The 22,102-nt window shown below is 34.6% G+C and overlaps 1 long non-coding RNA gene across 1 annotated transcript in view; it reads right to left on the reverse strand.

The window, feature by feature from the left end:
* LOC128091298 (uncharacterized) overlaps positions 1 to 3,532 on the reverse strand; it is a 38,288-nt gene extending 34,756 nt beyond the window's left edge. Inside the window, exon 1 of the long non-coding RNA XR_008211335.1 lies at positions 3,474 to 3,532. This is a non-coding gene — a long non-coding RNA (uncharacterized LOC128091298). The remainder of the gene's footprint in view (positions 1 to 3,473) is intronic.
* Between the last annotated feature and the right edge of the window lie 18,570 nt (positions 3,533 to 22,102).

Here is a 22,102-nt window from a genome sequence, read left to right on the forward strand (position 1 = left end):
TCTGATCCTGAGGGGAAATATGTGCCTTCAAGAAAGTTTTGAATTAAGAGACCAAAAGTGTCTTATATGGTTGACAGAGAGAATTTTCAAAAGTACAGGAGATGATGGAAGAATTTCTGAAGCAAGAGTAAGAAAAGAAAAGTACACCTAAAGCCTGAGGAGTTGAACCCAAGTAAAAGAACAGATAGACAGAGGACAAGGAGAAGTTCAAGGTTCATACCCTGAAGCAAGTCAAAAGCTCAGAAAACACAGCTCCAACAATTTCATATGGCCATATTTTCCCACAGAGTACTGTTTTATTGTTACCTTAGTATGAGGTGGATTTTGAAGCTGCTGTTTTTCTTAAAACTCAACTTGAGCGTGAAATTTGAACTATAGTCACACCCCAAAATTACATTCCAAAATTCATAACTGTAAAATGAAGTCTTTTCAGACTTTGTCTGTTCCTTGTTGGTTAGAGATCCTGAAATGCAAAAGTCCAGATTTCTATCTCCAATAGCTTCACACAGATACCTTTCACACTTCTCAGATCCCAAGAACCTTTTGATGAGAAGTACAATAAACAGTAAGCCATAGCTGGAGTGAAAACGAGGGATAAAGCCCTGAGGCTATGCTGCTAGCTAATTCACCCAAGACTCAGAAAGGAGTAAACAGAAACTATAATACCTTTCGATCTCACTATGTAGTTTCTCACATAGCATATACCTTTTTTCCACTTATCGCCTCTCCTGATTGAAATTTACTATCCTACAAATAGCATGTAGGAGTCTTTACCACGTGAAGAAGCCTAGCATCCCAATCATCACTACAACAATCTCTCAAGGCTAGAGAGTAAAGAATAGGAAATAGTCTTGAGGCATGCACAATTTTTTTCCTATTAAGTTACAATCACAATAGAAAAACACAGTCATAGGGCTCCCTGATAAAGAGCTCAAAGATCTTTCCATACAAAAGGGAATTAAATCCTCATAACTAACTCTTTTTGTCTTTTGTCTTACATAAAAAATCTCTCAGTTGCAATGTATCTCCCATTATTTATCATTCAAGGATACTGTCTTATTTGCCTGAGGTAATCTAGGTATATTGTGAACATAAAGGTTAAAATTGCTGTGCACAGCACAGACCAGAATATTCAGAGCAGACTTAGAGAGTAGGTAGTTTCCTAATGAAAATATCTGGAAAAATGTTGTACTGGGTAAAGAAATGTTTCTCTCTATAAAAAAATAATTGCCCTGGAGTTCCAAATTCTGTGAACACTGTGAGTACACAGATTGTTAGCCAAGGATATATTATTGCTTTTTTCAATACTACACTGAAATTCTCCTGACATTAGGGAGAAAAATTGTCAATTACTTTCAAAAAAATTGTCAATTTCTTTCAAAGCTGCAGATGAAAGGGATATTTGACAACTAAATAAACTGTAATGCCAAGAACAGGGTTTTCATTTGTAGAGTGGTACATGTATGTCTACAGTAGTAAGTACAAGTGCCTAAGACTTCTACCAATATATGCTTATAGCTTTTATCTTTTTATCCATCCTTTTTTGGGCTGGAGCTTGTCTTACTCTTTAATTTCATGCAAAGACTTAATGAAGCATAACTTCATAGAACAAATGAATGACCACATCGATTGAAAAGATAAGAGATTAACATATTGAAACGGATGAATATCACATGATTTGATAAAGATTTGAATTGTTTATTTGTTGGGAACTGCTGCAGGGCTCAATTTGCCTTTGCACTTCTATCCCTCCACTCAACTTTGGAGAAGTCGTTCTGGCTATACAAATATGACAGCTTTCAACTCAACAGTCCCGGAATGAAGAATGAGCCTTGCACAAGCACATGCCAAGGGCTAAAAATTTATTTTTATTTTATTCTAAATTATCACTAACACTAAGGTATAAGATTTTTTAAAAAGTACACAGTAAACACAACACATTGTAAAAGAGACAGTGAGCTGACATTTCTGCTCATTCACAAACTGTGAAACTGCTGAAAACAGGTTCCATTATTAATGGTGCTCATAAGATTGTTGTTTAGTAACAATTTTAAGACAGCTTCACACTGATAGTCACCCTTGGAGTACTCTTAGTAACTGGCCTGACTATAAACTCTTGGATAGGTCCAACAAACACTTCAGTACAGGGTTCATTTTAAGCACATTTTGCTTTGAATGTTTGCTTTTTTTGTGCGTGTGCAAATACATTTTTCCTGGAGTAGAAGACTACTTTTTACCTTGTGATTTTTCAAGTGCTTCTAGGGAAGTCTTATCTTTATGAAATCTAACAAGTTTAAGTATTTTGGAAAGCATACATGGTTTTTTAAAGTACCTATCCCCACGTAGTCCTGACAGCGATTTAAACTAGCTATGGATTACTCTTAAAAAAAGAAAGGCTATTTGTTAAAGTTTGCATAAGAGCTTTTTCATTAAAATTATATAGGTAGAAAGATGGAACATAAATTGAAGATAGAAGACTTTAAGCTGTATCACTAATCATTGACTACTAGAATGTTTTAGGAGCTCTTTATTGTAGATCCATACGTCTGTGAGCATGACAGGAGGCTATGGATGTTACTCACATAAACTGCTTGCTTTTTAAGACCCAATTTCATCTGTTATCTGCTAATGCCATACACTAAACAAAGTCACTCCATACTGTCCTAAACTGACACATCACAACTGGAGCTCATAACTCTTTCACATACAACACAGCCTTTTATCTTCAGGATCAGGAAGACCAAACTGTTTTTACATTATTTTAAATATAGAATCATAGAATTGCTCAGGTTGGAAAAGACCTTAAATATCATCGAGTCCAACCACAACCTAATCATATTAGGTCTCCTGACTTTTTGCTTTTTTTTGTAAAGTACTTTTTATTTAAAAAAAAAAAAAAAAAAAAGGCCAAAAAAAAACCAGACTCCACATTTCACAGCCAGGTTTTATTTAGTGATATAAACCACCACAGATAGTTTAAGGTAAGCAACCATAATTTATGTATTTAATGAAAAGATATCTGAAATACGAGTATTTTCCAAGCCTGTTCCAGAACCTATGGCTAACATTCTCCCTCACAAGACTCAATTTCATTACATTGTTTAATTATCAAAATATAGTATATTAACATAGAAACAAACATAATTTTGTATTCTCCAAATTTTTGGATGCCTTGTTTCATCAATTAAATACCCACTTATTTGCAGTAATCATCATAGCATACAAACATATTCAGGATTCTAGTGATCTCAGAAACCTGAAGAAACGTAACATACTCCAACCTCAGGAATGCCTTCATATTTTATAGCTATACCACTTCGTGTTTTATATCAATAGCTCTTTCTACAATAATCTAAGTGTACAATTAACAAACATACAGTTAGAAGAGTAGGATGGTTAGGATGGTATTTTACAGGCTTATAGTTAGAAAAATTATCATGACAGAAAGAGACAATCAAAAATGAAATGCTTACCTGTGTCCTAAGCTCACAGTAGAAAACTCCAAAAGAAGAGATCCCCAAAAAGAGAACCTTCCCCCACCCCTTCTGATCACACAGCTGAACTCCCACCAATCAGTTGTTCAGGCCATGGCTCAACAGTTCCCATACAGTAAGTCATCAGAGACATAAAATGTAATGAAATCTTACTGGGAAGGCTCAGTTTCTATTGCTATACCACCAACATCCACCTCCGATGTAGTGGACCAGCATCATAAAATAGGAGGCATTATTTTCTAGGCAGCCCTCATCACCTACATAAATATATATTCATGTGTAAACAGCCAGAACTCAGTAGTGTTTCACGCTTTAGAAAATGCCCAACTAAAAAAAAAGCACCAAATATTTGATGTCATAACAAAAGTATTGATATTTATTTTCCTGTTTTAAGTGTCATGAAGTACATATGCCATCTATGTAATACAGGATTTGAAACCTTTGCCTCAAAGATATACTCTGCTCAGAAGTTCCTAAAAAATCAGATGGAGTTTGTAGGTTTCCCCAAAGGATTTTGCCCTTTTGTCTGATACTTTTTTTTTTTTTTTTCATATTATAGAATACACACTGTGTAGATACTTGTACATTCCTGCAAAACCACAGACGTGTAACAGAAGAAATGCACATGGGATATGAATAGATAAAGTGATTTCTGAAGCTGATTCAGGCTACGTATGATTTTAAATATAACTTGCCCCTGAAGTTTAGATATAATGTCTCTGAATGAGGCATTCTTCCTGTAAGATTTTTCTGTTGTATGTATATTAATTTTCCTCCAGCTTCACACAGGAGTCCTACCTTGACAATTATGATTTACCACTAAGCATTTCTGTTGTTGTTATTTAGTGGCAGGCTTCTTTTCTTTGTTCGTTGTCTAGCTTGTATTCAGGAAGAAGTTACAACCATAAGATGGAATCCTGAAGTAAATATTACTTCAAATCAGATACAAATAGAAATACAAATTAATCATCACAGCCACTAGGGATTTTACAATACTCAATGACAGTGCAAATGTTTTCACTTGTTACTAATGGAATACTTAATAAAATTTAAAGTGGACAAAATAGCAAATGCCTTCGGACATCACACAGCAGTCTAAGATTTAGAAGATCAATGACTTCACAGTTAATTCATCTCTTTTAATTATTAACAGTGCAAAATATACTCACTATTTTCTAAGATATCCAAAAACATATTTAAATTTCCTCATTAAGTAGAAGTAGCTTTCTGAAGAGCAGTTATCTCTTTTGGCAAAGTTAAATCAACACTAGTTTACTAATTATCATCAAATAATGCAAGGTTAAGCCTCTTCCAATTAGGGGCATTTCAAGACAAGCATATAACTAATACTGTAACTAGTAAATGATCTCCTGCAATGCACTCATCATCAAGCCTACCACTTCTACGACAACAATCTCCCCATGTGCTCCTGAGAATCCCTGCATGAACTTTTACTTTTCCCATCTAACAAGAATGGGCAGCAAGTTCATTTTATAGGAGATAATAACTGGAAACAAACAAAGATATAAACTTTGCATGTTCCAATCCAACAACTATTTTGAATGCTGCTGGATATCATGAATAGTACTAGAATTATTTTTCTAAGAAAAAAAAGAAAAGGTAAACTCTTACTACTGTATGAATATCTTACAAGAAGGACAGGCTGCAAAAAAAATCTGTCAAAATACTCAGTGCAGTAGAAGAAGGTATATGTGTTTGGAAATATCTCTACTACAACTGCACACAAGCAGCACATTTTTTCTATCCTTGAATGTCCTACTAGTAGAAATAAGGAAAAATCTCCCTGTTTCCGAAGATCATTTTATAGAACTCTCAAAAATCTTTCTAAAATCATAAGATTGCTAAGAACTGAAAATTACTTCTTTCTAGAAATCAAATCACTTCCTTGTTGCTCACAAAAGAATAGTTTCTAAAGTGCATAAAACAACATTTTTTAAGTGTTTTGCACTGGTATATATTTGCACCTATGGGTCTTGTTATTTCTTTTGCTTCAATTTTTCTTGCAAAAAAACCCAAAACATTTTGTACAGGACTTAAAGGGAAATATTTCCAGTTTCACACAGGATTCCTAGGCTGTTACACAGAAATTCTGACAGAAATTTAAACACCATAGATCCATTCTGTCTTCCAATATTTCTTCTCATATTATGCCCCAAAAGTTATACCAACTAGGTTTGTAGAAAATTCTAGCTTTTGCTACCAAATAATGTTATAGAGCTTGTACATACTAGAATATAAAAATAAATTAAAAAAAAAAAAAAAAGATTTCAAGATATGCAGTAAGTAAAAGAGATAAAATAGGCACAGTAGCAACTAATGATCTCAAAGAGGGGAGGGTGGGTGCTTATCTTTAGTCATAGCTTTTGATTATTTTGATTATTATCATATTCATAGTTTTAAATCTTACTATCAGCTGCAGTATCACTTATCTTTTGAGGTGTAACTTAAAATACTTAAAATCCTTACAAATACTTCAATATTTTTTAAAAAATGGACATGTGGGAAATCAATCAGTTTATAACTCAACCAGTTACAAACCTACAGATTCATGAGAAAAATAATGGAAAAATAATGCATATGCATCCTTCTCCATAGTCAGCCTATATGTACTGGCTAGCAACCACATTCGTACCTGGAATGAAACATGAGCATATAGAAGCCTTCCTCCAAGCAAGCACCGCTGCTTTCAGATTGGACCCCTGAGAATCATGGAAACTAATAAAGCTTTTCATACACAACTGGGACTATTTGTGTAGAAGCACAGCTCAATTTAAAAATATGGAATGTGCATGAAATGTGAAATAAGATCTATAAATTTTAAAATACATACTTGTTTATCTTAAAATATGTAAACTCATGTTAAAATGTAAACTCTATTCATATTATTATAATTTACATGGAGAAGTATATATATATTCTGCTTGCTGGTTTGTTGTTTGTTTGTTTGTTTGCATGTTTTATGTGTTCCACCTTTTTCAACAAGCAGAAATATACCCTGAAAAAGAGTTTTCAGATAGCAAGGTCTCAACAGTTAGCAATACATGTAAAAAATTTTTTTCTAAGAAGGAAACAAACAAATAAAAAACTGATTTTTAAAGCAGAAAGAAATGCAACACCATTGTATGCAATGTTGGAGTGAAGAGATTTATTATCTGGCTATAAGCATGAATGAAAATATCCCTTTAAAACTGAAGCATTTATCTTCACAGGAATTTTTCCTGGACACTGAGGAGACTGACCCTGCACATACTGAAAAGCAGTATATCTGACAGTTTAAAAGTTGTTAATTTAGGGACAAATACTAATCTAGCAGATACTTACACTCATGAACTTTAGAGTTATATAGAGTATTAATTTCCTAACTAACCCACCAGGGAGATGCGAAGAGCTTGTTACTGGTGTTAGAATATATATTTCTGTTGGTTTCTTTTGAATAAGGAAACATTATTTATCAAGGCTGATTAGTGGACTTAGTACAAATACTGTGAGGTGCCTCGGTGATAACTGGTCCTTTGGTAAATAATTAAGAAATAAAAGAACACTAAAAACAGTAATAATTATATCTCTCTAGAAAAAAAATACTCCAAATCCTTGTTCATCTCCATGAGAACATCATTCTGGGCTTCCTGCTGCTAGTGCTATTATATTGGCATTATTTTGTCACATTAGGGACACTCAGTTCCCACCTTCAGAGGATAAGTGTTAGTACAAAAGACTCAAATACTCCGAGGTGAATTAGATGTAACAAAATTTATACATGAATGGTAACCTATTGAAAAGCCAAGTAGGAATCAGCACTGAAGATCAACACAATAGTAAATGTAGAAGCTTAAAAGTAATGCAATAAATATTATATTAACTAAACCATCATGTCAGGTAACAGGGGCACTAACACAGATTTGAGCAAACTTTCTTATAAAAAACAGACAAGAAGCATCAGGCAAGTGTGTTGTTTGATGAGAAAAAGACTAAGCTCTTGCAAGAAATTTCCAGTACATTTTACCCGTTCAACTGTTCATCAAAAGAATTTAAATTCTATTGAGTGTTTAATAAAATTAAAATTGTATTAAGAGTTTTATACATTTGTATTAGTGAAGAAAGTTTCAAACAAGCATATGAGAATACAAATGTGAATATTTTTATAAGGGTTCTTTATTTAAATTGTTAAATACCATGTTGGAAAACCAATTGTCACTGTAACTAACACTTTGCAGTTACTAAGAAACAAAGCTGTACGAGTCCTTCCTTTAATCACTGCAATTATGATACGTATTTCAATTTAGTACATGTCAACAAAGAGTATTTTAATTTCTCTGCAGATAAAGGCACCGTGTGTGATGTATAATGTGAATGGCATAAATGGAAGTCACAATCTATCCTTCATGACTTTCTGATATGACTAAGACTCAGTTTTATCTTAATCATTAATCATTGTATCTTAATATATCTGCCTATACTTCCGCGCCACAGTGAGCTGTGTGTTGCCCTTCTGTTGTGGAGTACGACACATTCAAAAGATGTTTAACATGCATGGCCATCCATTCAGAAAAAATGCTTCTATGTCAATTCTTTTGGAAAAACAAAACAAAACACAAACCACTTTATTTATAATTTATAGTGAAACGAGGGGTGCTCAACAGTGGATTTTTCTGGAATTAAAGCCCCACTCTCCACATTCCTTCAAATGAGAAATGAGCAAGTTCCTTGCTTGTTTATGAGGGATGCTCCAAAAGTAATGCTTCCTATCTTATTACGTTGGTCCACAACATCAGAGGTGGATGGTGGTGATATGGCGGTAGAGATTGAACCTTCCCAATAATATTTCATCACTTTTCGTTGTTGGATGAGAGATGGCACTAGAGAGGCAGTCTGACAAAATGGAATATAACACGGGAGTGCATATGAAGAAAAGGCATGGAATTTAATTCCTTCATGCAGAAAAAATGGCACCCATTAACATTCATTAATGCTTGCTGAACATTTATGAAGACCAAACAGTGGAGGTGTGCACAGTGGTGGGTGATGCATTTCAGCAGTAGCAGCAACAAACTGAAAGAAAAACCACATTCCAGATTGGTTACACAGATGCTTATGGGTGTGTCAAGGCAGCTCTTGTTCATCACCGGCAAAAATGCATAGCTAACAGTGGTGACCATGTTGAAAAATAATGTTTTGTAACTGAAAATTCGTTCTATCAAATGCTATTGTGTATCTTCTGTAGTTTCCATGCAAATAATTAGAAGGCATTACTTTTGGAGTGACCTATGTACATGAATATTTTTGTCACCCAAAGTGACATCACATCAAACTCACTTTTTTCATTCAATGAATCTTTTGTCCCACAACCCTTAGTCCAAGAAAGCCAGACAATAACATGTTAGAATTATTTGATTATTTCAGAGAAGGTCCAACATTTGTCAGCATGTTTTCTGACCAGGTGTAATTTGTTTTTGTCACACTGTTCACAGCTTTTTTTTCAGTGTAACATATTTTCAGCTTTTTCCCTATTTCACTCCAAGAAAAACTGAAGGCAATACATACAGTTAAGGTATTCCCTGGGTTTTTTCCCAGGATAAAATAAAGTAACAAAAATGCAATAAAAGTGCATTATTAGACAAGCACTCACTTTGAGTGTATCTAATTCAGTATACTTTTTGGTAACAAACTACCAAAATGCTTCTACTGAAGGAACAGGTTGTTTTTTTTTTTTTTTTTTTTTAAGACAAATAAAGATTTAGTTTCTTAGAGCAATTTATCTCTTTCACGCAGAGCATTCCCTATATCACAAAATACTGGAACTCGATGACACTGTGTAAGAAAATTATAACAGCAACGCAGACTTTCAATAATGAAGTGCCAGAATTTTAGATATAATTTTACAAATGTGAAATGCCTGCAGTGTCCTTAGCACTGCAGAAGAGTTGTGACGTTAAGTAAAAACAAGTTCCAGTTTTATGCCACTTGTTCTCATTCCATGTTAATCAGCAACAAATACAGAGAACAAAATTATACCTTATTTCTTCCCTAAGAGTTAAAAAGATGTGAGAATTCCTGAGAAGTGCCTGATATATTAATATATTTATTTTACTTATACTAGTAGCAGAGTCTTCAAAGCATTGACTGACAATTCAGTTTAAAAAACCGCCATTATTTGTGAAACCCAATGTCAATAAACCAGAAACCTTTAACAGATGATCACCCTTAGAAGGCCTTTAATATCTACTAGAGTTAGGTCTTATTAGCATATGATCTTCACCTGATTACACATTAAACAATACAATTCATCTCTGTCACATATGCAAAATCACACTCTGTTTTCCCGAAAATACCACAAATAAAAAATAATCACATACATAACAAGTCTTTAGGAACTTTGAGCCTGAGTCTTTAGAGTGCAGCTGTACTCTAAAAACTTGTTTGTAAATATAGAAAAAAAAATTTAAAAAACCAATCTCAATAATTAGCTTCTGCCTACCAGCAAAAAGATTTTGAGCTACATTCACAGCAGTTCACCCCATTTTCAATAAGTGATAGAGCAAGTTACACCTTCTACTAAATCTGAATGACAGATGTTCTCCAAATTAAAGCCTCAGATATATATGTATGCCTATTCAGGTATACAAATATATGTATATTTATGAGGGGCTGTGTTAGTTAAGGATTGATAATCCAATTTGCAGCCATATTTTATAACTGAGATTATTCTATAAAAACTGTGTTTGCAAATCCCTTAGGATATACACTGAGGTTCCTTGTTTTGGATTCACCACAGGTATTCTAGTTCAATTCGGTTTACCCCTTTGAAGTCCAATGAGAAATCTTCAGTAGGCACTTAAAAACAATTGGTTTACATGGTGTACGTGAATTTCCAAAAAGCATCAAAATTCCCATCACTAGTGTTTCCTTTTAACATTCAGCTGCAGATAAAGGAAAGGTCTCTTTTCATTTAATTTATTAAAGGAAACATAAGATAGAATGATATGACTGCCTCATTCTGTGGAAGAAAAAGGGTAGTTACCAGGAGGATTGCATATGAAACTGCTCCCATCAAAATCTTTATAAATGACCTTGGAAAGGGAATGACTCATGAATTGAAGATACAAATTAGTTGGGATCATTAATATACAAGGCAAGTGCAAAAAGCTGCAAAGGCTCTTGCAATACTGATTAGGCTAAGAAATAATACAGTGATAAAAGCAGAAGTAGAAATTCAAAATAGAAAAGTGCATACATAAAAAAACCCACAATCTTAACACTTCATCTACACTGTTGGAATCTACTGACAGCAACTGAAGGAGACATCTTGTCATCTGGATCCCTTTGAAAACTCAAGGCTCCATCCAGAGAAGGAGAAAAAAAAAACATTGGAAATTGCTTAAAAGGAAGAACAATCACCTGTGTAATTTTTCTACTGTATAAGCCATGCTATGTGAAAAATATATGTATATATACATACACACATATATATAGTCATAGAGGAATATTCTAAATTTAAAAAAAAAACAAAAAACCATGAAATCTGAGGAGAAATTAAACTGGGGATGATTGTAATGATTTTCTTTGTGTTGTCATCTTTTTCTGTTTTTTTTTTTTTTTTTTTTTTTTCCTGATTATCAGACAGCTCCTGCAAATAACCAATTAAATAATCAGAAAAAAAAAACAAAAATAATTTATTTTCTAGTGCATGGACACCTAGATGCAATACACACTGCCATAGCACATGTAGATTAAACATGCAAGTTAGTTAAAGAAGATAAATCCTATTTAGTTTAAGAAGAAATATAAGGCCATCAGTGTGATTAAACAAGATGCTCCAGACAAAATCTACAGCTCAGAAGAGTCCGTGTAGATGATGAGAACTGGAAATGAAATGCAAAAAATGCATCTTCTCCTTAAGGGCTACTTATGCAAGCAAGGATGAAGGCAGGACAAATTGGACCTCTGATCTACCCTCACATAGCAGTTCCTATTGTGTCAAAAAGACAGGCTATTGAAACAGAGATAAACCCTGCCTTCTTCAGGAGCAAAGAAAGCATGTTTGTACATTGTAAAAATATAGCAACCACTTCTCCAGTACATTAAGTAGTACTGTCAAGAACATAAAATATATAATGCAATCTTTTCAATGGTTTTTGATTCCTTCAGTTATGTCTACTACATTGGGAGTTTAAAAACCCCAGAAATCAGAGCAGCAGCATTAAGCTCTTATTTAGTACTACATTTGCAGCTACAAATTTCTTCTTATTTGATTATTGCATCTACAGAACAAAGGCAAAACAGAATTCAAGAGTTCTAACACGTGTAACAGGCCGGTTTCCAAATCAATCTAAAACACTGATGTGGTGCTCACTGTGCTCAAAATGGTCATTCCACTCATGATAATGTAACTTCAAGCATTGAAGAGCACTCTGGACACTACTGGGTACTAGGGAAGTCATCTGGAGAATATGACTTGACAGCTACTTCTTTGAGTGAAAACAGATGATGTTCACTGACATCTTTGGAACCCTTAGCAAGGCTTCTTTGCACAGTTATTTATTCATGGCTGGAGATAAATCTGATGTTTCTTTCCACTCCCTAAACTGGGAGGGAAATGCAAATGGGAATTCATCTGGCCTAGACACACAGTAATGTTTTCAGATCATGTTTCACTTGAAATATATTTTTATTAGTGCATTTCTCACCCAAGAAGCTGCTGATTAGTGTATTCAATCTCTGTGCACAATATACTGTTCTCTCATTCTCAGAGTGATGGATGAGAACATTGGAAAGGTTTAGATTAATCCTTAAACTTTCCTATTATCTAACTTTGTTCCTCTTACTCTCACATCTTCCCAAGGTAGCTAATACTAAATCTAATTTGTCTCTCTCCACAGGCATATGGCAGAATTTAAGGTGGCAGGGATATGAAGTTAAAAAGACATTCTTACAGTTCTCACAATTACCATGCAGGTGGATTAAAATTTTATTGCTCATGAACTGCACAGTTCATGGAATACACTACTCTAATAATTCTACCTCAATGAAATGAGGTGGTAGATGCAGCTGAAAATCTTTAACTAGGAGAGTCTCATGCTTGAATGCTGACTTTCTAGCATCTACACGCTCAAGAAGAAAATGCTGACTCCAAAAAAAGATCTAAGATAAATAAGACAATTTCCTGATACTTTATATTTTCATAAACTTAACTATGAAGATAGGCAACTTTGGCACTTAGCTGAATGTAACGAAGCTCCCATCCTGGTATATACTGTGAAGGGCCAGAAATCTCTTCTGAGTTTCCACTCTATGGACTATAAATACCATCAGCAAAATTCTGGAGTAATAGTGATTCAGAAGAAATTAACTGGGACTTGAATAATCAATGATAGTAACAGTTAACAGTAATAGCAACTGTCCAGCAGTATATAAACAAACAATCACTGAAGTAAAGGAAGTAATAGCATTTCTAGTAGTTACTGAAAATAGCTGATTCCATGGAGAGAGACAAATCATGGCTACACTTAGTCCTGTAAGATTTTTGCTAATGGCTACCAGTATTCTTGGCTACACTAGGGAAAGTACTGCCAACAGTTCAAGGGAGGTGATCTTTCTCTTCTGCTCAGGTACCAGGAGTATTGCATCCAGTTCTGGGCTCCCCAGCATAAGAGAAACATGAACATAATGCAGTGAAAGACCATGGAAGTAACTAGAAGTCTAGAAGAGCACCTCTCCTATGAGGAAAGATGGGACTGAAAGGCACAAACTCATTAAAACAGAGAAGTTTTAGGGCGATAAACAGACACTTCTGATGCTCCACTGATACCTTTGATCAGATCCAAAATTATCTACAGTAATTCTTTTTAAATACATTTTGGGCATTTAGCTACTACATTAGCGAGAGCTCCAAAAATAAATGACATTTACTCTTACCTAAGAAGTCTTTGCAATACAGAATTAAAATTGTCAAAATCCCAGCCAAGAAGGTAATATAACAATGAGAACTGTGAAGAGAAACACCTGATTTGCAGCTAAATTGGTGCAAGAAATTTTTTTAAAATAGGATTTTAAAAGCTGTCAGAATAGTACAAAAAATCCAATTGTATCTCACACGGGATTATTAATTGTTTCTGCAAGCAAAACATGTTAACATAAAGTCTAGCCATAGACATCCTCACCTAGATATAAAATAATGAGACTAGCTGCCTGTCCTTGTTAAAGAAAAATCTTTTCTTCCCCAAGTTTTTCCACTTACAATTCACTTCATGTTTTCACAAACTTCTTGGTGTTCCATAGCTATATGCACTGTGGGAATAAACAGCTAAAACACAGAATGTATTTCATAACACATTTTATTATTTTTGTCTTAACTTCTATCAAATCACAGAAAAAATAATTTAACTTTCCCAAGTAGCAAGTTCTTCAAGAAAATAAAACAGACTGTTTCATATAATTTTGTTTCTGAACACACAAGTACGAAAGAATTTTGAAAATAAACTGTAAAGCAATTTTTTTCTTCAGTTCATGACATGTAAATACACTATATGTAGTTCCCTAAAAAGTATCACATACTTTTGGCACGGAAAAGATGAACATGAGGATATGTATGACTGCTTATCAAATACTGATGTGAGAGCTCCACTGAATCTAAACTCATTAGCCATTTACACCAATTTCACATAATTTGCATGAACATCATCCAATTGCTAGACAAAAATGAAAGAGGAAAGTACCAAGGGCATGATACAAGCAGCAAAAGGCAGGCAGATGGGGTTACCCACCCAGTCTTTGTACAGTCTCAAGTTCACACCATCACCAAAAGGGAAATCCAATTACTCTATCATGTAACTTCTTGTGGATAGTGCCTAACGATAAAAAAGTCATAGTTCCCTACTGAAGAATCCCAGTGGCATGTGCTGCAAAGGCGGATGGGATCTGCGGGCAGCCCAAACTTGGATTGCTATTACGACATCCAGATATTAAAAGATTGAACATAACGTGCTTCGGGAGTGTCAAAATATGCTGCTGCCTGACGCAAACAACTTAATACATGACAAGCTTATCCAGGAGAAAAGTGGTGTTATAGTTCTTATGTACTGAATGAGCAATAATAAAATATTCCATGAAATATACTCATTTGTTTAATACAAGTCAAAATTACTGAAGCACCAGTTCTGGGAAAAAAAAAAAAAAAAAAAAAAAAAAAGCTCTTTCTCTGTTTTTCTTCAGATAAATCTACTTAGCACCATATAAATGCATCTTACAGAAGAAGCAAAGAACAGCATTTTTTAAAAACAGGATCTTAAAACATTCATTTTTCCAAATATAAGAGAGCTTTAAATCAGATTGGGCTGAGCTTAAGACAGTTTTGTGTTCCTTCAAGCATGGTTCCTCAGCTTTAAAAACAAGGATACATTTATACATGTTCAGATATAGATTTAGAGATTTAATTTAGTCAGCCAGTCTTCAAGTCTTGCCTATTTTCCCTTTCTGCAATGTTTGCAACAATGCTACTAAGGAAATTCAAATTTATATGGACAAATCCAAAATCACAGCAGTACAACTAGAGTTTTTCCCCGCTAATGTGGTCTTAATGGCAATGATTTGTATACAGGAGATTTTTTTTCCAATTCTCATAGTGTTATGTGTAATGTTTAAAGACAGGCTTAGATGAAGGTTAGCCTGTATAAGAAAAAACATTACGAGAGAGAGAAGCAATGTGAAAGTATGGTAAGATATAAAGAGAAATATTATGAAAAAGAAACAATCTCTCTCATCACTAGAATATGAAGAAAAATAAGATCAGGCAAAATCATAATAATGCTATTACGGATGAGGTTTATTGTAAATCTACCAAGGTCAAATGTGATGTAGTAAAGGATGCCTGGCTCATGAAGACAAGTAAGACTGAAAAAAAGCCCAAAGCAAGGGCTGAGGAATATTGTTTGATGTGACAGGCACAGCCAGAAATTACTAAACCTACTTTATGGAGATTTTATTTCTTCAGAAGGATTTCTTCAGAAGGATTCTTCAATCCACACTGCTAAGAGGTATTTACAAGGTTATGTTAAGGGTGAGCAGTTTGTCATCTTCACAAACAACACTCTGCCAGCAGCAGGAAAATGTGTTCCTTGCCTCATGACTGACTCAAATCAATTCTTACAGCACAGATACTCCCTTATAATGTGATCTAATATTCATTTACATATAAACATTTCTATTCCAGTACACAGAAAATGTTAAAGTCAAAAATGTCATGTCTCAACATCACTGATTTCTGCTATAGTGAACAGCAGCCTGCAAAACTGCAGTTATCTGCTGCAGCTGGGAAAGAAGAGCATGGCCATCTTAGAAGCAGGGTACTGTGAGCACAGGCTAAATGCTAATGCACAGCTATCTTGCATTTGAGATATCCTAGATTATACTGGATAGCCACAAGAGATCAATCAGTTTGACACAGGATCTAGGGGAACTCCATGCTTTCTTGCAATTGTAGGCCAGTCAGAAAGGAAAACATATACATAAATATTTTTTAAAAAAGGAACATCAGAAGGGAATAGAGGCTGCAGAGATAGAACTTCAAAATTTGAATATGTTGGATGAGCTAGACATACTTCTCAGAAGGCAAGACTATACAAGCAACAAATGTATAGTCTACTATTAGTAGTAGACTATATATTCATACTTTTGCATGAATACAAACTGCAAAAGCTATGATAAGCATGCTTCCTTCTTTCATAGGCCAAGAGGGAATGGTCTTAAAAGAGAGGAGATTTAGATTAGATGTCAGGGGGAAAGCTTTTCTGAGAAAGGGTGGTGAGTTTGCTCAAAGAAGCTATGGATACCCCATCCCTGGAGGTGTTCTTGGCTAGGCAGGATGGGGCCCTGGACAACCTGATTGAGTTCTTGATCTAGTTGTTGGCAATCCTGCCCATGGCAGGGGCTTGGAACTAGATGATCTTTGAGGTCATTCCAACCCATTCTATGATTCATATCTTCATTTTTTCAGAAAAAGCATATCCTAAAAAGAGCCATATTTGGGTCACATGGAGGATGAGCAAGTATAAAATAGGCAGGATCCAAGTCTGTCAGAGAAAAAAAAAAAAAGGAAATAAAAATAACCAATTTTTTTAACATGAGTTTTCATGGACATAAAAGTTAATTTTTCAAAGCCATTATGGCTACAAAAACTACTCAAATTTCCTGCCTTTGAAAGATTTTTTATAGATCGCATCAGAAAATCTTGCACTAAACAGCCTCTTAATAAAATTTTTTCAGGTAGGAATTACATCATTACCTCTCCAAAACTTTGAAGTCCTGCACCGACTTATCAATGGCCTTACAAATCTGACCATATTTTAATATTCTACCTGTTCTTTTACAAAATTTTTGAGTACTCAAGTTCTGAGCATGGTCGAAAGAACCAAGCATAATTTCAGGTAAGCAAAAATATCATCTAGGAAAGAGGACTTCACAAAAGTGGATTTGTTGGTGAACATGCAAGGGTTCATAGCCATTCTTTTCTCGCCTCTAGTGAGAATCCTTCTTTGTTTTTTAGCTCAAAGCTTGCTTCCTGAGGTATTTCTTGTGATAAGACTCAGATTGATTTATTGAGAAGGCAAGTGACGGATGCTACCATGTGACAATCAACATCACTTTGTGGACAATTGAAAGCACCTAACTCCAGAGCTGATTGCCTGCGGAAGAGAGTATTCAGGAGTGTTTACTGGCAGAAAATCTGGCCTGTGACTAAACAGCTCCAGCTTCGTATGGAAAAGTTGGGGAACGATACCATTGTGTTCTCTGAAAAACAGGATGCAGGTGGACATCCCTGCTCTCTCTTATCTGCTGGCAAGGCCTGGAAGATGGGAACAAATGAGTTCCTGCTGAGAGTCCAGAGCCAGAAGCTGCCACTCCAAGGAGAGCTGACTCAACCACTTTGGACTTATAGATAAGTTGGTACTACCATTGAAAAGTGGCCACCATCACCACGGTCACCGTTGTTGCCAACAGAACAATGACCGATGATCCGCCACTACTGAATATCAATGACTGAACTATGAACCACACTGGATCCATGGTGGTGACTATCTCCCTCATGCTTCCTATAAAGACTCCTTGCTTCTTCTTTCCTATCTTTTCTATCACCCTCCTTCCCTTCCCCATCAACCTAATTCAGTGTCCATCTTCTTCTTTCCCACCTCCAGATTAAGATTTGTAATAAAATGGACAAACATTTGAACCATTGTTTCTTAATCTCACGCTGGGTATACAGATATCAAAGAACCTCCTCTCCATCCTATAAACTGGAGCGTGACATCTCTGTTATAAAAACATAAGGTGGAGGAAAAGACCTTTGGAAAATATACATTGATTTAGGTGTACTTCTTTCATTAACAGTGATAAGATTTGCACAGTTTGAATCTCTGTGCCAAAAACTGAAAATGGGCTTCCTAGTCACTCTCTTACTGAATATGGAGAGTTTTCTTTTATTCCAGGTAGGATTGCATCTCCCATACAGGGAATCTATTATTTTGTCCAAGGCAAATGTGTGAATTCGTTATTCTGACTCTGCATTTTGACAAAGATCCTAACAGTTTACTAGCTCTACCAAGACCAAAAGTGAGCACTCACCTGCATAAACACCCTTAATTCTTAAGGGAGAAGATAAATATTAACCATGAAAGATTCACATAATAAATCCATCCTGAAAAAACATGGAAAATATTCAGATCTGAGAATGGCCCTGTTCAAGCTAGTAAAAATAAACTGAAGTGATCTGTAAAAAGAGAAAATAAATCCTACATTTTCCCTCTAAGAAGAATATTATAATGGTAAACCAGAGTAAACTTTTCTTTGCAGTTGTTGACCAAATAAAAATCATTTGGTTAATGCTCAATAGGATTTCACAAATGTGCCTACTGTTTTCAAAGCTAAAAATAATCTTATAATTTATGTGAATTGCTCTGAACAAAGGAAAGAAAATCCATCTAAAAACAAAACAAAAAAGAAAGCAAAGAAAAAAACTTATGTTGTGGATATTTCAGGAAAACTCTTCACAGAGAAATTACAAAAGATAATTGGAAATGTTGGTACTAAAAATATTAGTGCAGACTATGAACTTATATCCTTACATTACTGAAATGTCAGGTAGTTGTCTGAAAAGAAACTTACAAAAATATAGAACTAAAGCTGTTGTCACCAATGAATACACTACCTTCTGTAAAGTAGTCTTGAAAGCTTTGCTAAAATCCAGCTCCAATAAATGATATCTGATTAATAATTGTACTGACATAGTTAACTCACAAGGACAGTGTTTTCGAGACCTGCACTCATGCATGTATCATTTGTTTCATATTAAATTTGATACTGAAGCAATTAGCTGCATGCAGTATTCAAATGAATCAGATAAAGGAATAAGTAAAGGTAGTAAATCTACGCTTGGATGGTTTGTATCTGCACTGTAGTCACTGACATTTCATTAATGTGTGAGCTTTCAAAACATTTCATTAAATATGAAAATAAGGTTTTTCTCCAAAATATTTCTAATGGAATGTACACTATGACTTTGGCCCAGAGTTTTTTTGTCCTTTTTCAGGTCATATCTCAGTCACAATAGTCTATACTCTGCAAGTACTGATGTTAGTCAGTACCCACGCCAAATACGGATCTCAAAGCAAAGACAAAAATTTTCTAAAAGTAATTCTGAGCTGATCAAGCATATTTATAGATTTAAGCATATTTATAGAAATTTCTTTGCCTAAATTTGTCAGAAAGTGAAACTCATTAACATCATGATTTAAATATCACATAAAAATGTTCAGCAAATTTACCAAAAAATCAGTTTAAAAAAAAAACAACAGGGCAGCACAGTGTAAATGTTTGTCAGCTCAGAGAAAAAAAAGCTTTTGCAAACTTCATATATATTTTACATTACTGTCAGTTGCTCTTTTTGTACACGGTATTACCTCATGCAAGAGCTTTGAAGCTGATGTTTCTAGAAATTGCAGTCACTTATAGACAAAACTGACTATGCTCAGCATAGTCAGCAACACAAGGGGGCAAATACACAAACACATAGTCAGCAACAGAAATGTTTGCACAGATGCCCAGAAAAAATGATCACATAAATAGACACCTACAATGAAGTAGAAAAATCTTGAATAAGAAAAAGTGTCTTCTGATCTGGCCTGAAAACAGTCTCAGTAGTGGTAAATCTGAAAGGCTTCCAGCAGAACTAAGAAAAAAACAAAGGGACGCTTAACCATGGGTGCCCTCTTCCATGCAGAAAGAAGGAAATGAGAAGATCCTTTAAGCAAAACATACAAACAACAACACAAAAAATAACACACACAGAAATCTCCTTGTTTCAGTAATTTTGGCAAGTGGGAAATAATTTCAAGATCAGGCAACCTCTGATCACAGCTACGTCATTGATACAACACTATTTTCAAACATGCCAAAGTTTCCATCATACATTAAGTGGTAGATTTGGCACTAATATTTGGCATTAATATTTTGCACAGTTGTTGACTTTTCCCAACACATTTTCCCAGATACACAATGGCTTTCATTGCAATACAGAATGCTTCCAGTTCATATAAATGACAGTACTCTACTGGAGCTTACTTTATCCAATTTACCTGTTACAAAAGGTCATCTAAGATATTTTTCATTAAAACACTGTGTCCTATGCTAATTAAGTGGAAGATAATATACTCCAAAGGCAAAATATGGGTCTCCATTGTTATTTGCTTTTTACAGTTACTAATAGTTATGACAACTAAACATAAAATTAGTATTTTAAACAGAAGTATGAAATCTATCTCCACTTCCCACATTTTGGTAGTGATAGATTGACTTTCATCCTCACCATGCTGGCCAGCTTGTCTTGGTTTACTCCTTAACTGTAATGATCTTGAAGAGCTTCAGATCTCAAATAAAAGACTCTACATATTGTAATTTTTACCATTCATATGCAGTTTTAAATAAACCTATTTAACAAAATCTACGATTTGTGAATTTTCTAAATTTCCCTACATTCATTCAATTTCTTTGCTGATTTTTCTCTTATTTCTTTTTTTTCTTCCCATTTCCCTTGGGTTTGGCAATATTCCCTCCCATAGGCCTTTCCTTCTTCCAGTTTCTCTCCCTTTTTCTCAGTTTTCATGGCAACTGCCCAACTCTACACTTTCACTATTCTTTCACGTTCACTTCTTTCTTTCCAAAATTTTTATCATGGCCACTCAGTTTCCCAGCTTATTTTATTACATTCACAGCAGATTGTTATTTTTCACTCCTCTTTCCTTTCTTAATTTGTTCTTTCACTGACACTAGTTCTCTCTCTACAAAGTTTTTTTTTCCTTTTAACAAAATCCTCTAATAAATATTCAGTAGTTAATCTCAGAAGATTTGAATCTCAGAGGATTTCTTTCTTTTACAAAGATGATGTACAGTTATTGCATTGAGGAAATAGAGAAGATGAGGGAGAACGGTGGCTAAGGCAAGTCACCCCATTAGCACTGTCAGATCACAGCATTAAAAGTAAATTATTTTGAGTTACCTCAATTACTTGAATACTAAAACCTGACTTTTTTCCTGTCTTCAGTTCTTTCCTATCTCCAAATTTTACATCATCTCATCACATCTTCAAAACACACCTAGAGACACACAGGACAGGAAAGCCTTCAGCTACACCCTGTGACAGAACTGTGTTTCCCTCATTGCCAATATTCTAGAAAATCATTCAAAGCCAGACAACTGCTTATCCCAGACCTTATTATACAATCATGTAGTTCTAGTTTTGAAATTGCATTGCTTAAAGTCCATAGGAACTAACCCACATGTCAAGGCTAAGGTTTTGTCTTTAAATAACCACATAATAAACGGCAGCGTTCAAATCTTGAGGGATATTGTTTCATTTCAGTCTTAAGAAACCTATCATTATCTACCTCCGTTAAATAAATTGCCAGGGACAGTATCTGTCAAATTCATACAGTTCTTGAGTTTTCTAGAGAAATAAAATGACCAGTATGGAAGAAATGACAGATTGTACAAGTAATAGATATTTAAGTACTTCCTTTTATTTAGCACATTGTAAGCCTAGAGTAAGTAATTCAGACTTTGTATAATTTGATCAAAACGAATCTGGCTAATCTACTGGTTGTGGGACTTGGCCTATAGACATTTTGTAACTGTCCCAACGATGCATTTCTAAACATATATTCATAGAAAATATGAGTATTTCTTCCATTGTTATGACAGGGTTTGCAATTCAGTTAGAAACAATTGTAAACACATATGGATGGGTTTTTTTTTCTTTCTTTATTTTCTCTATTGACTATTCTAAAATTTGGGAAGGTTTTGTCCCTTTTCATCCTATTCTGCCTTTCCAGATGGTACACAAAAATTAGACAGTGGCACACCACAGGAAGGCAGCAGGCTATATTTTTAATACATTAAGTAGATGTAAACAATTTAAAAAGCAACAAACTAAATACAGGCTTCTGAACCATCAAATGACAACAGACCTCACCTCAACAGACCCCACCTCAGACTAAAGTCACTATCTTAAGCTCAAGGTCTCACAGATTTTAGTGCAGAATGAA

Source organism: Tympanuchus pallidicinctus, unplaced genomic scaffold, assembly GCF_026119805.1.
Source record: "Tympanuchus pallidicinctus isolate F22 unplaced genomic scaffold, pur_lepc_1.0 scaffold5, whole genome shotgun sequence".
Classification (NCBI taxonomy): domain Eukaryota; kingdom Metazoa; phylum Chordata; class Aves; order Galliformes; family Phasianidae; genus Tympanuchus; species Tympanuchus pallidicinctus.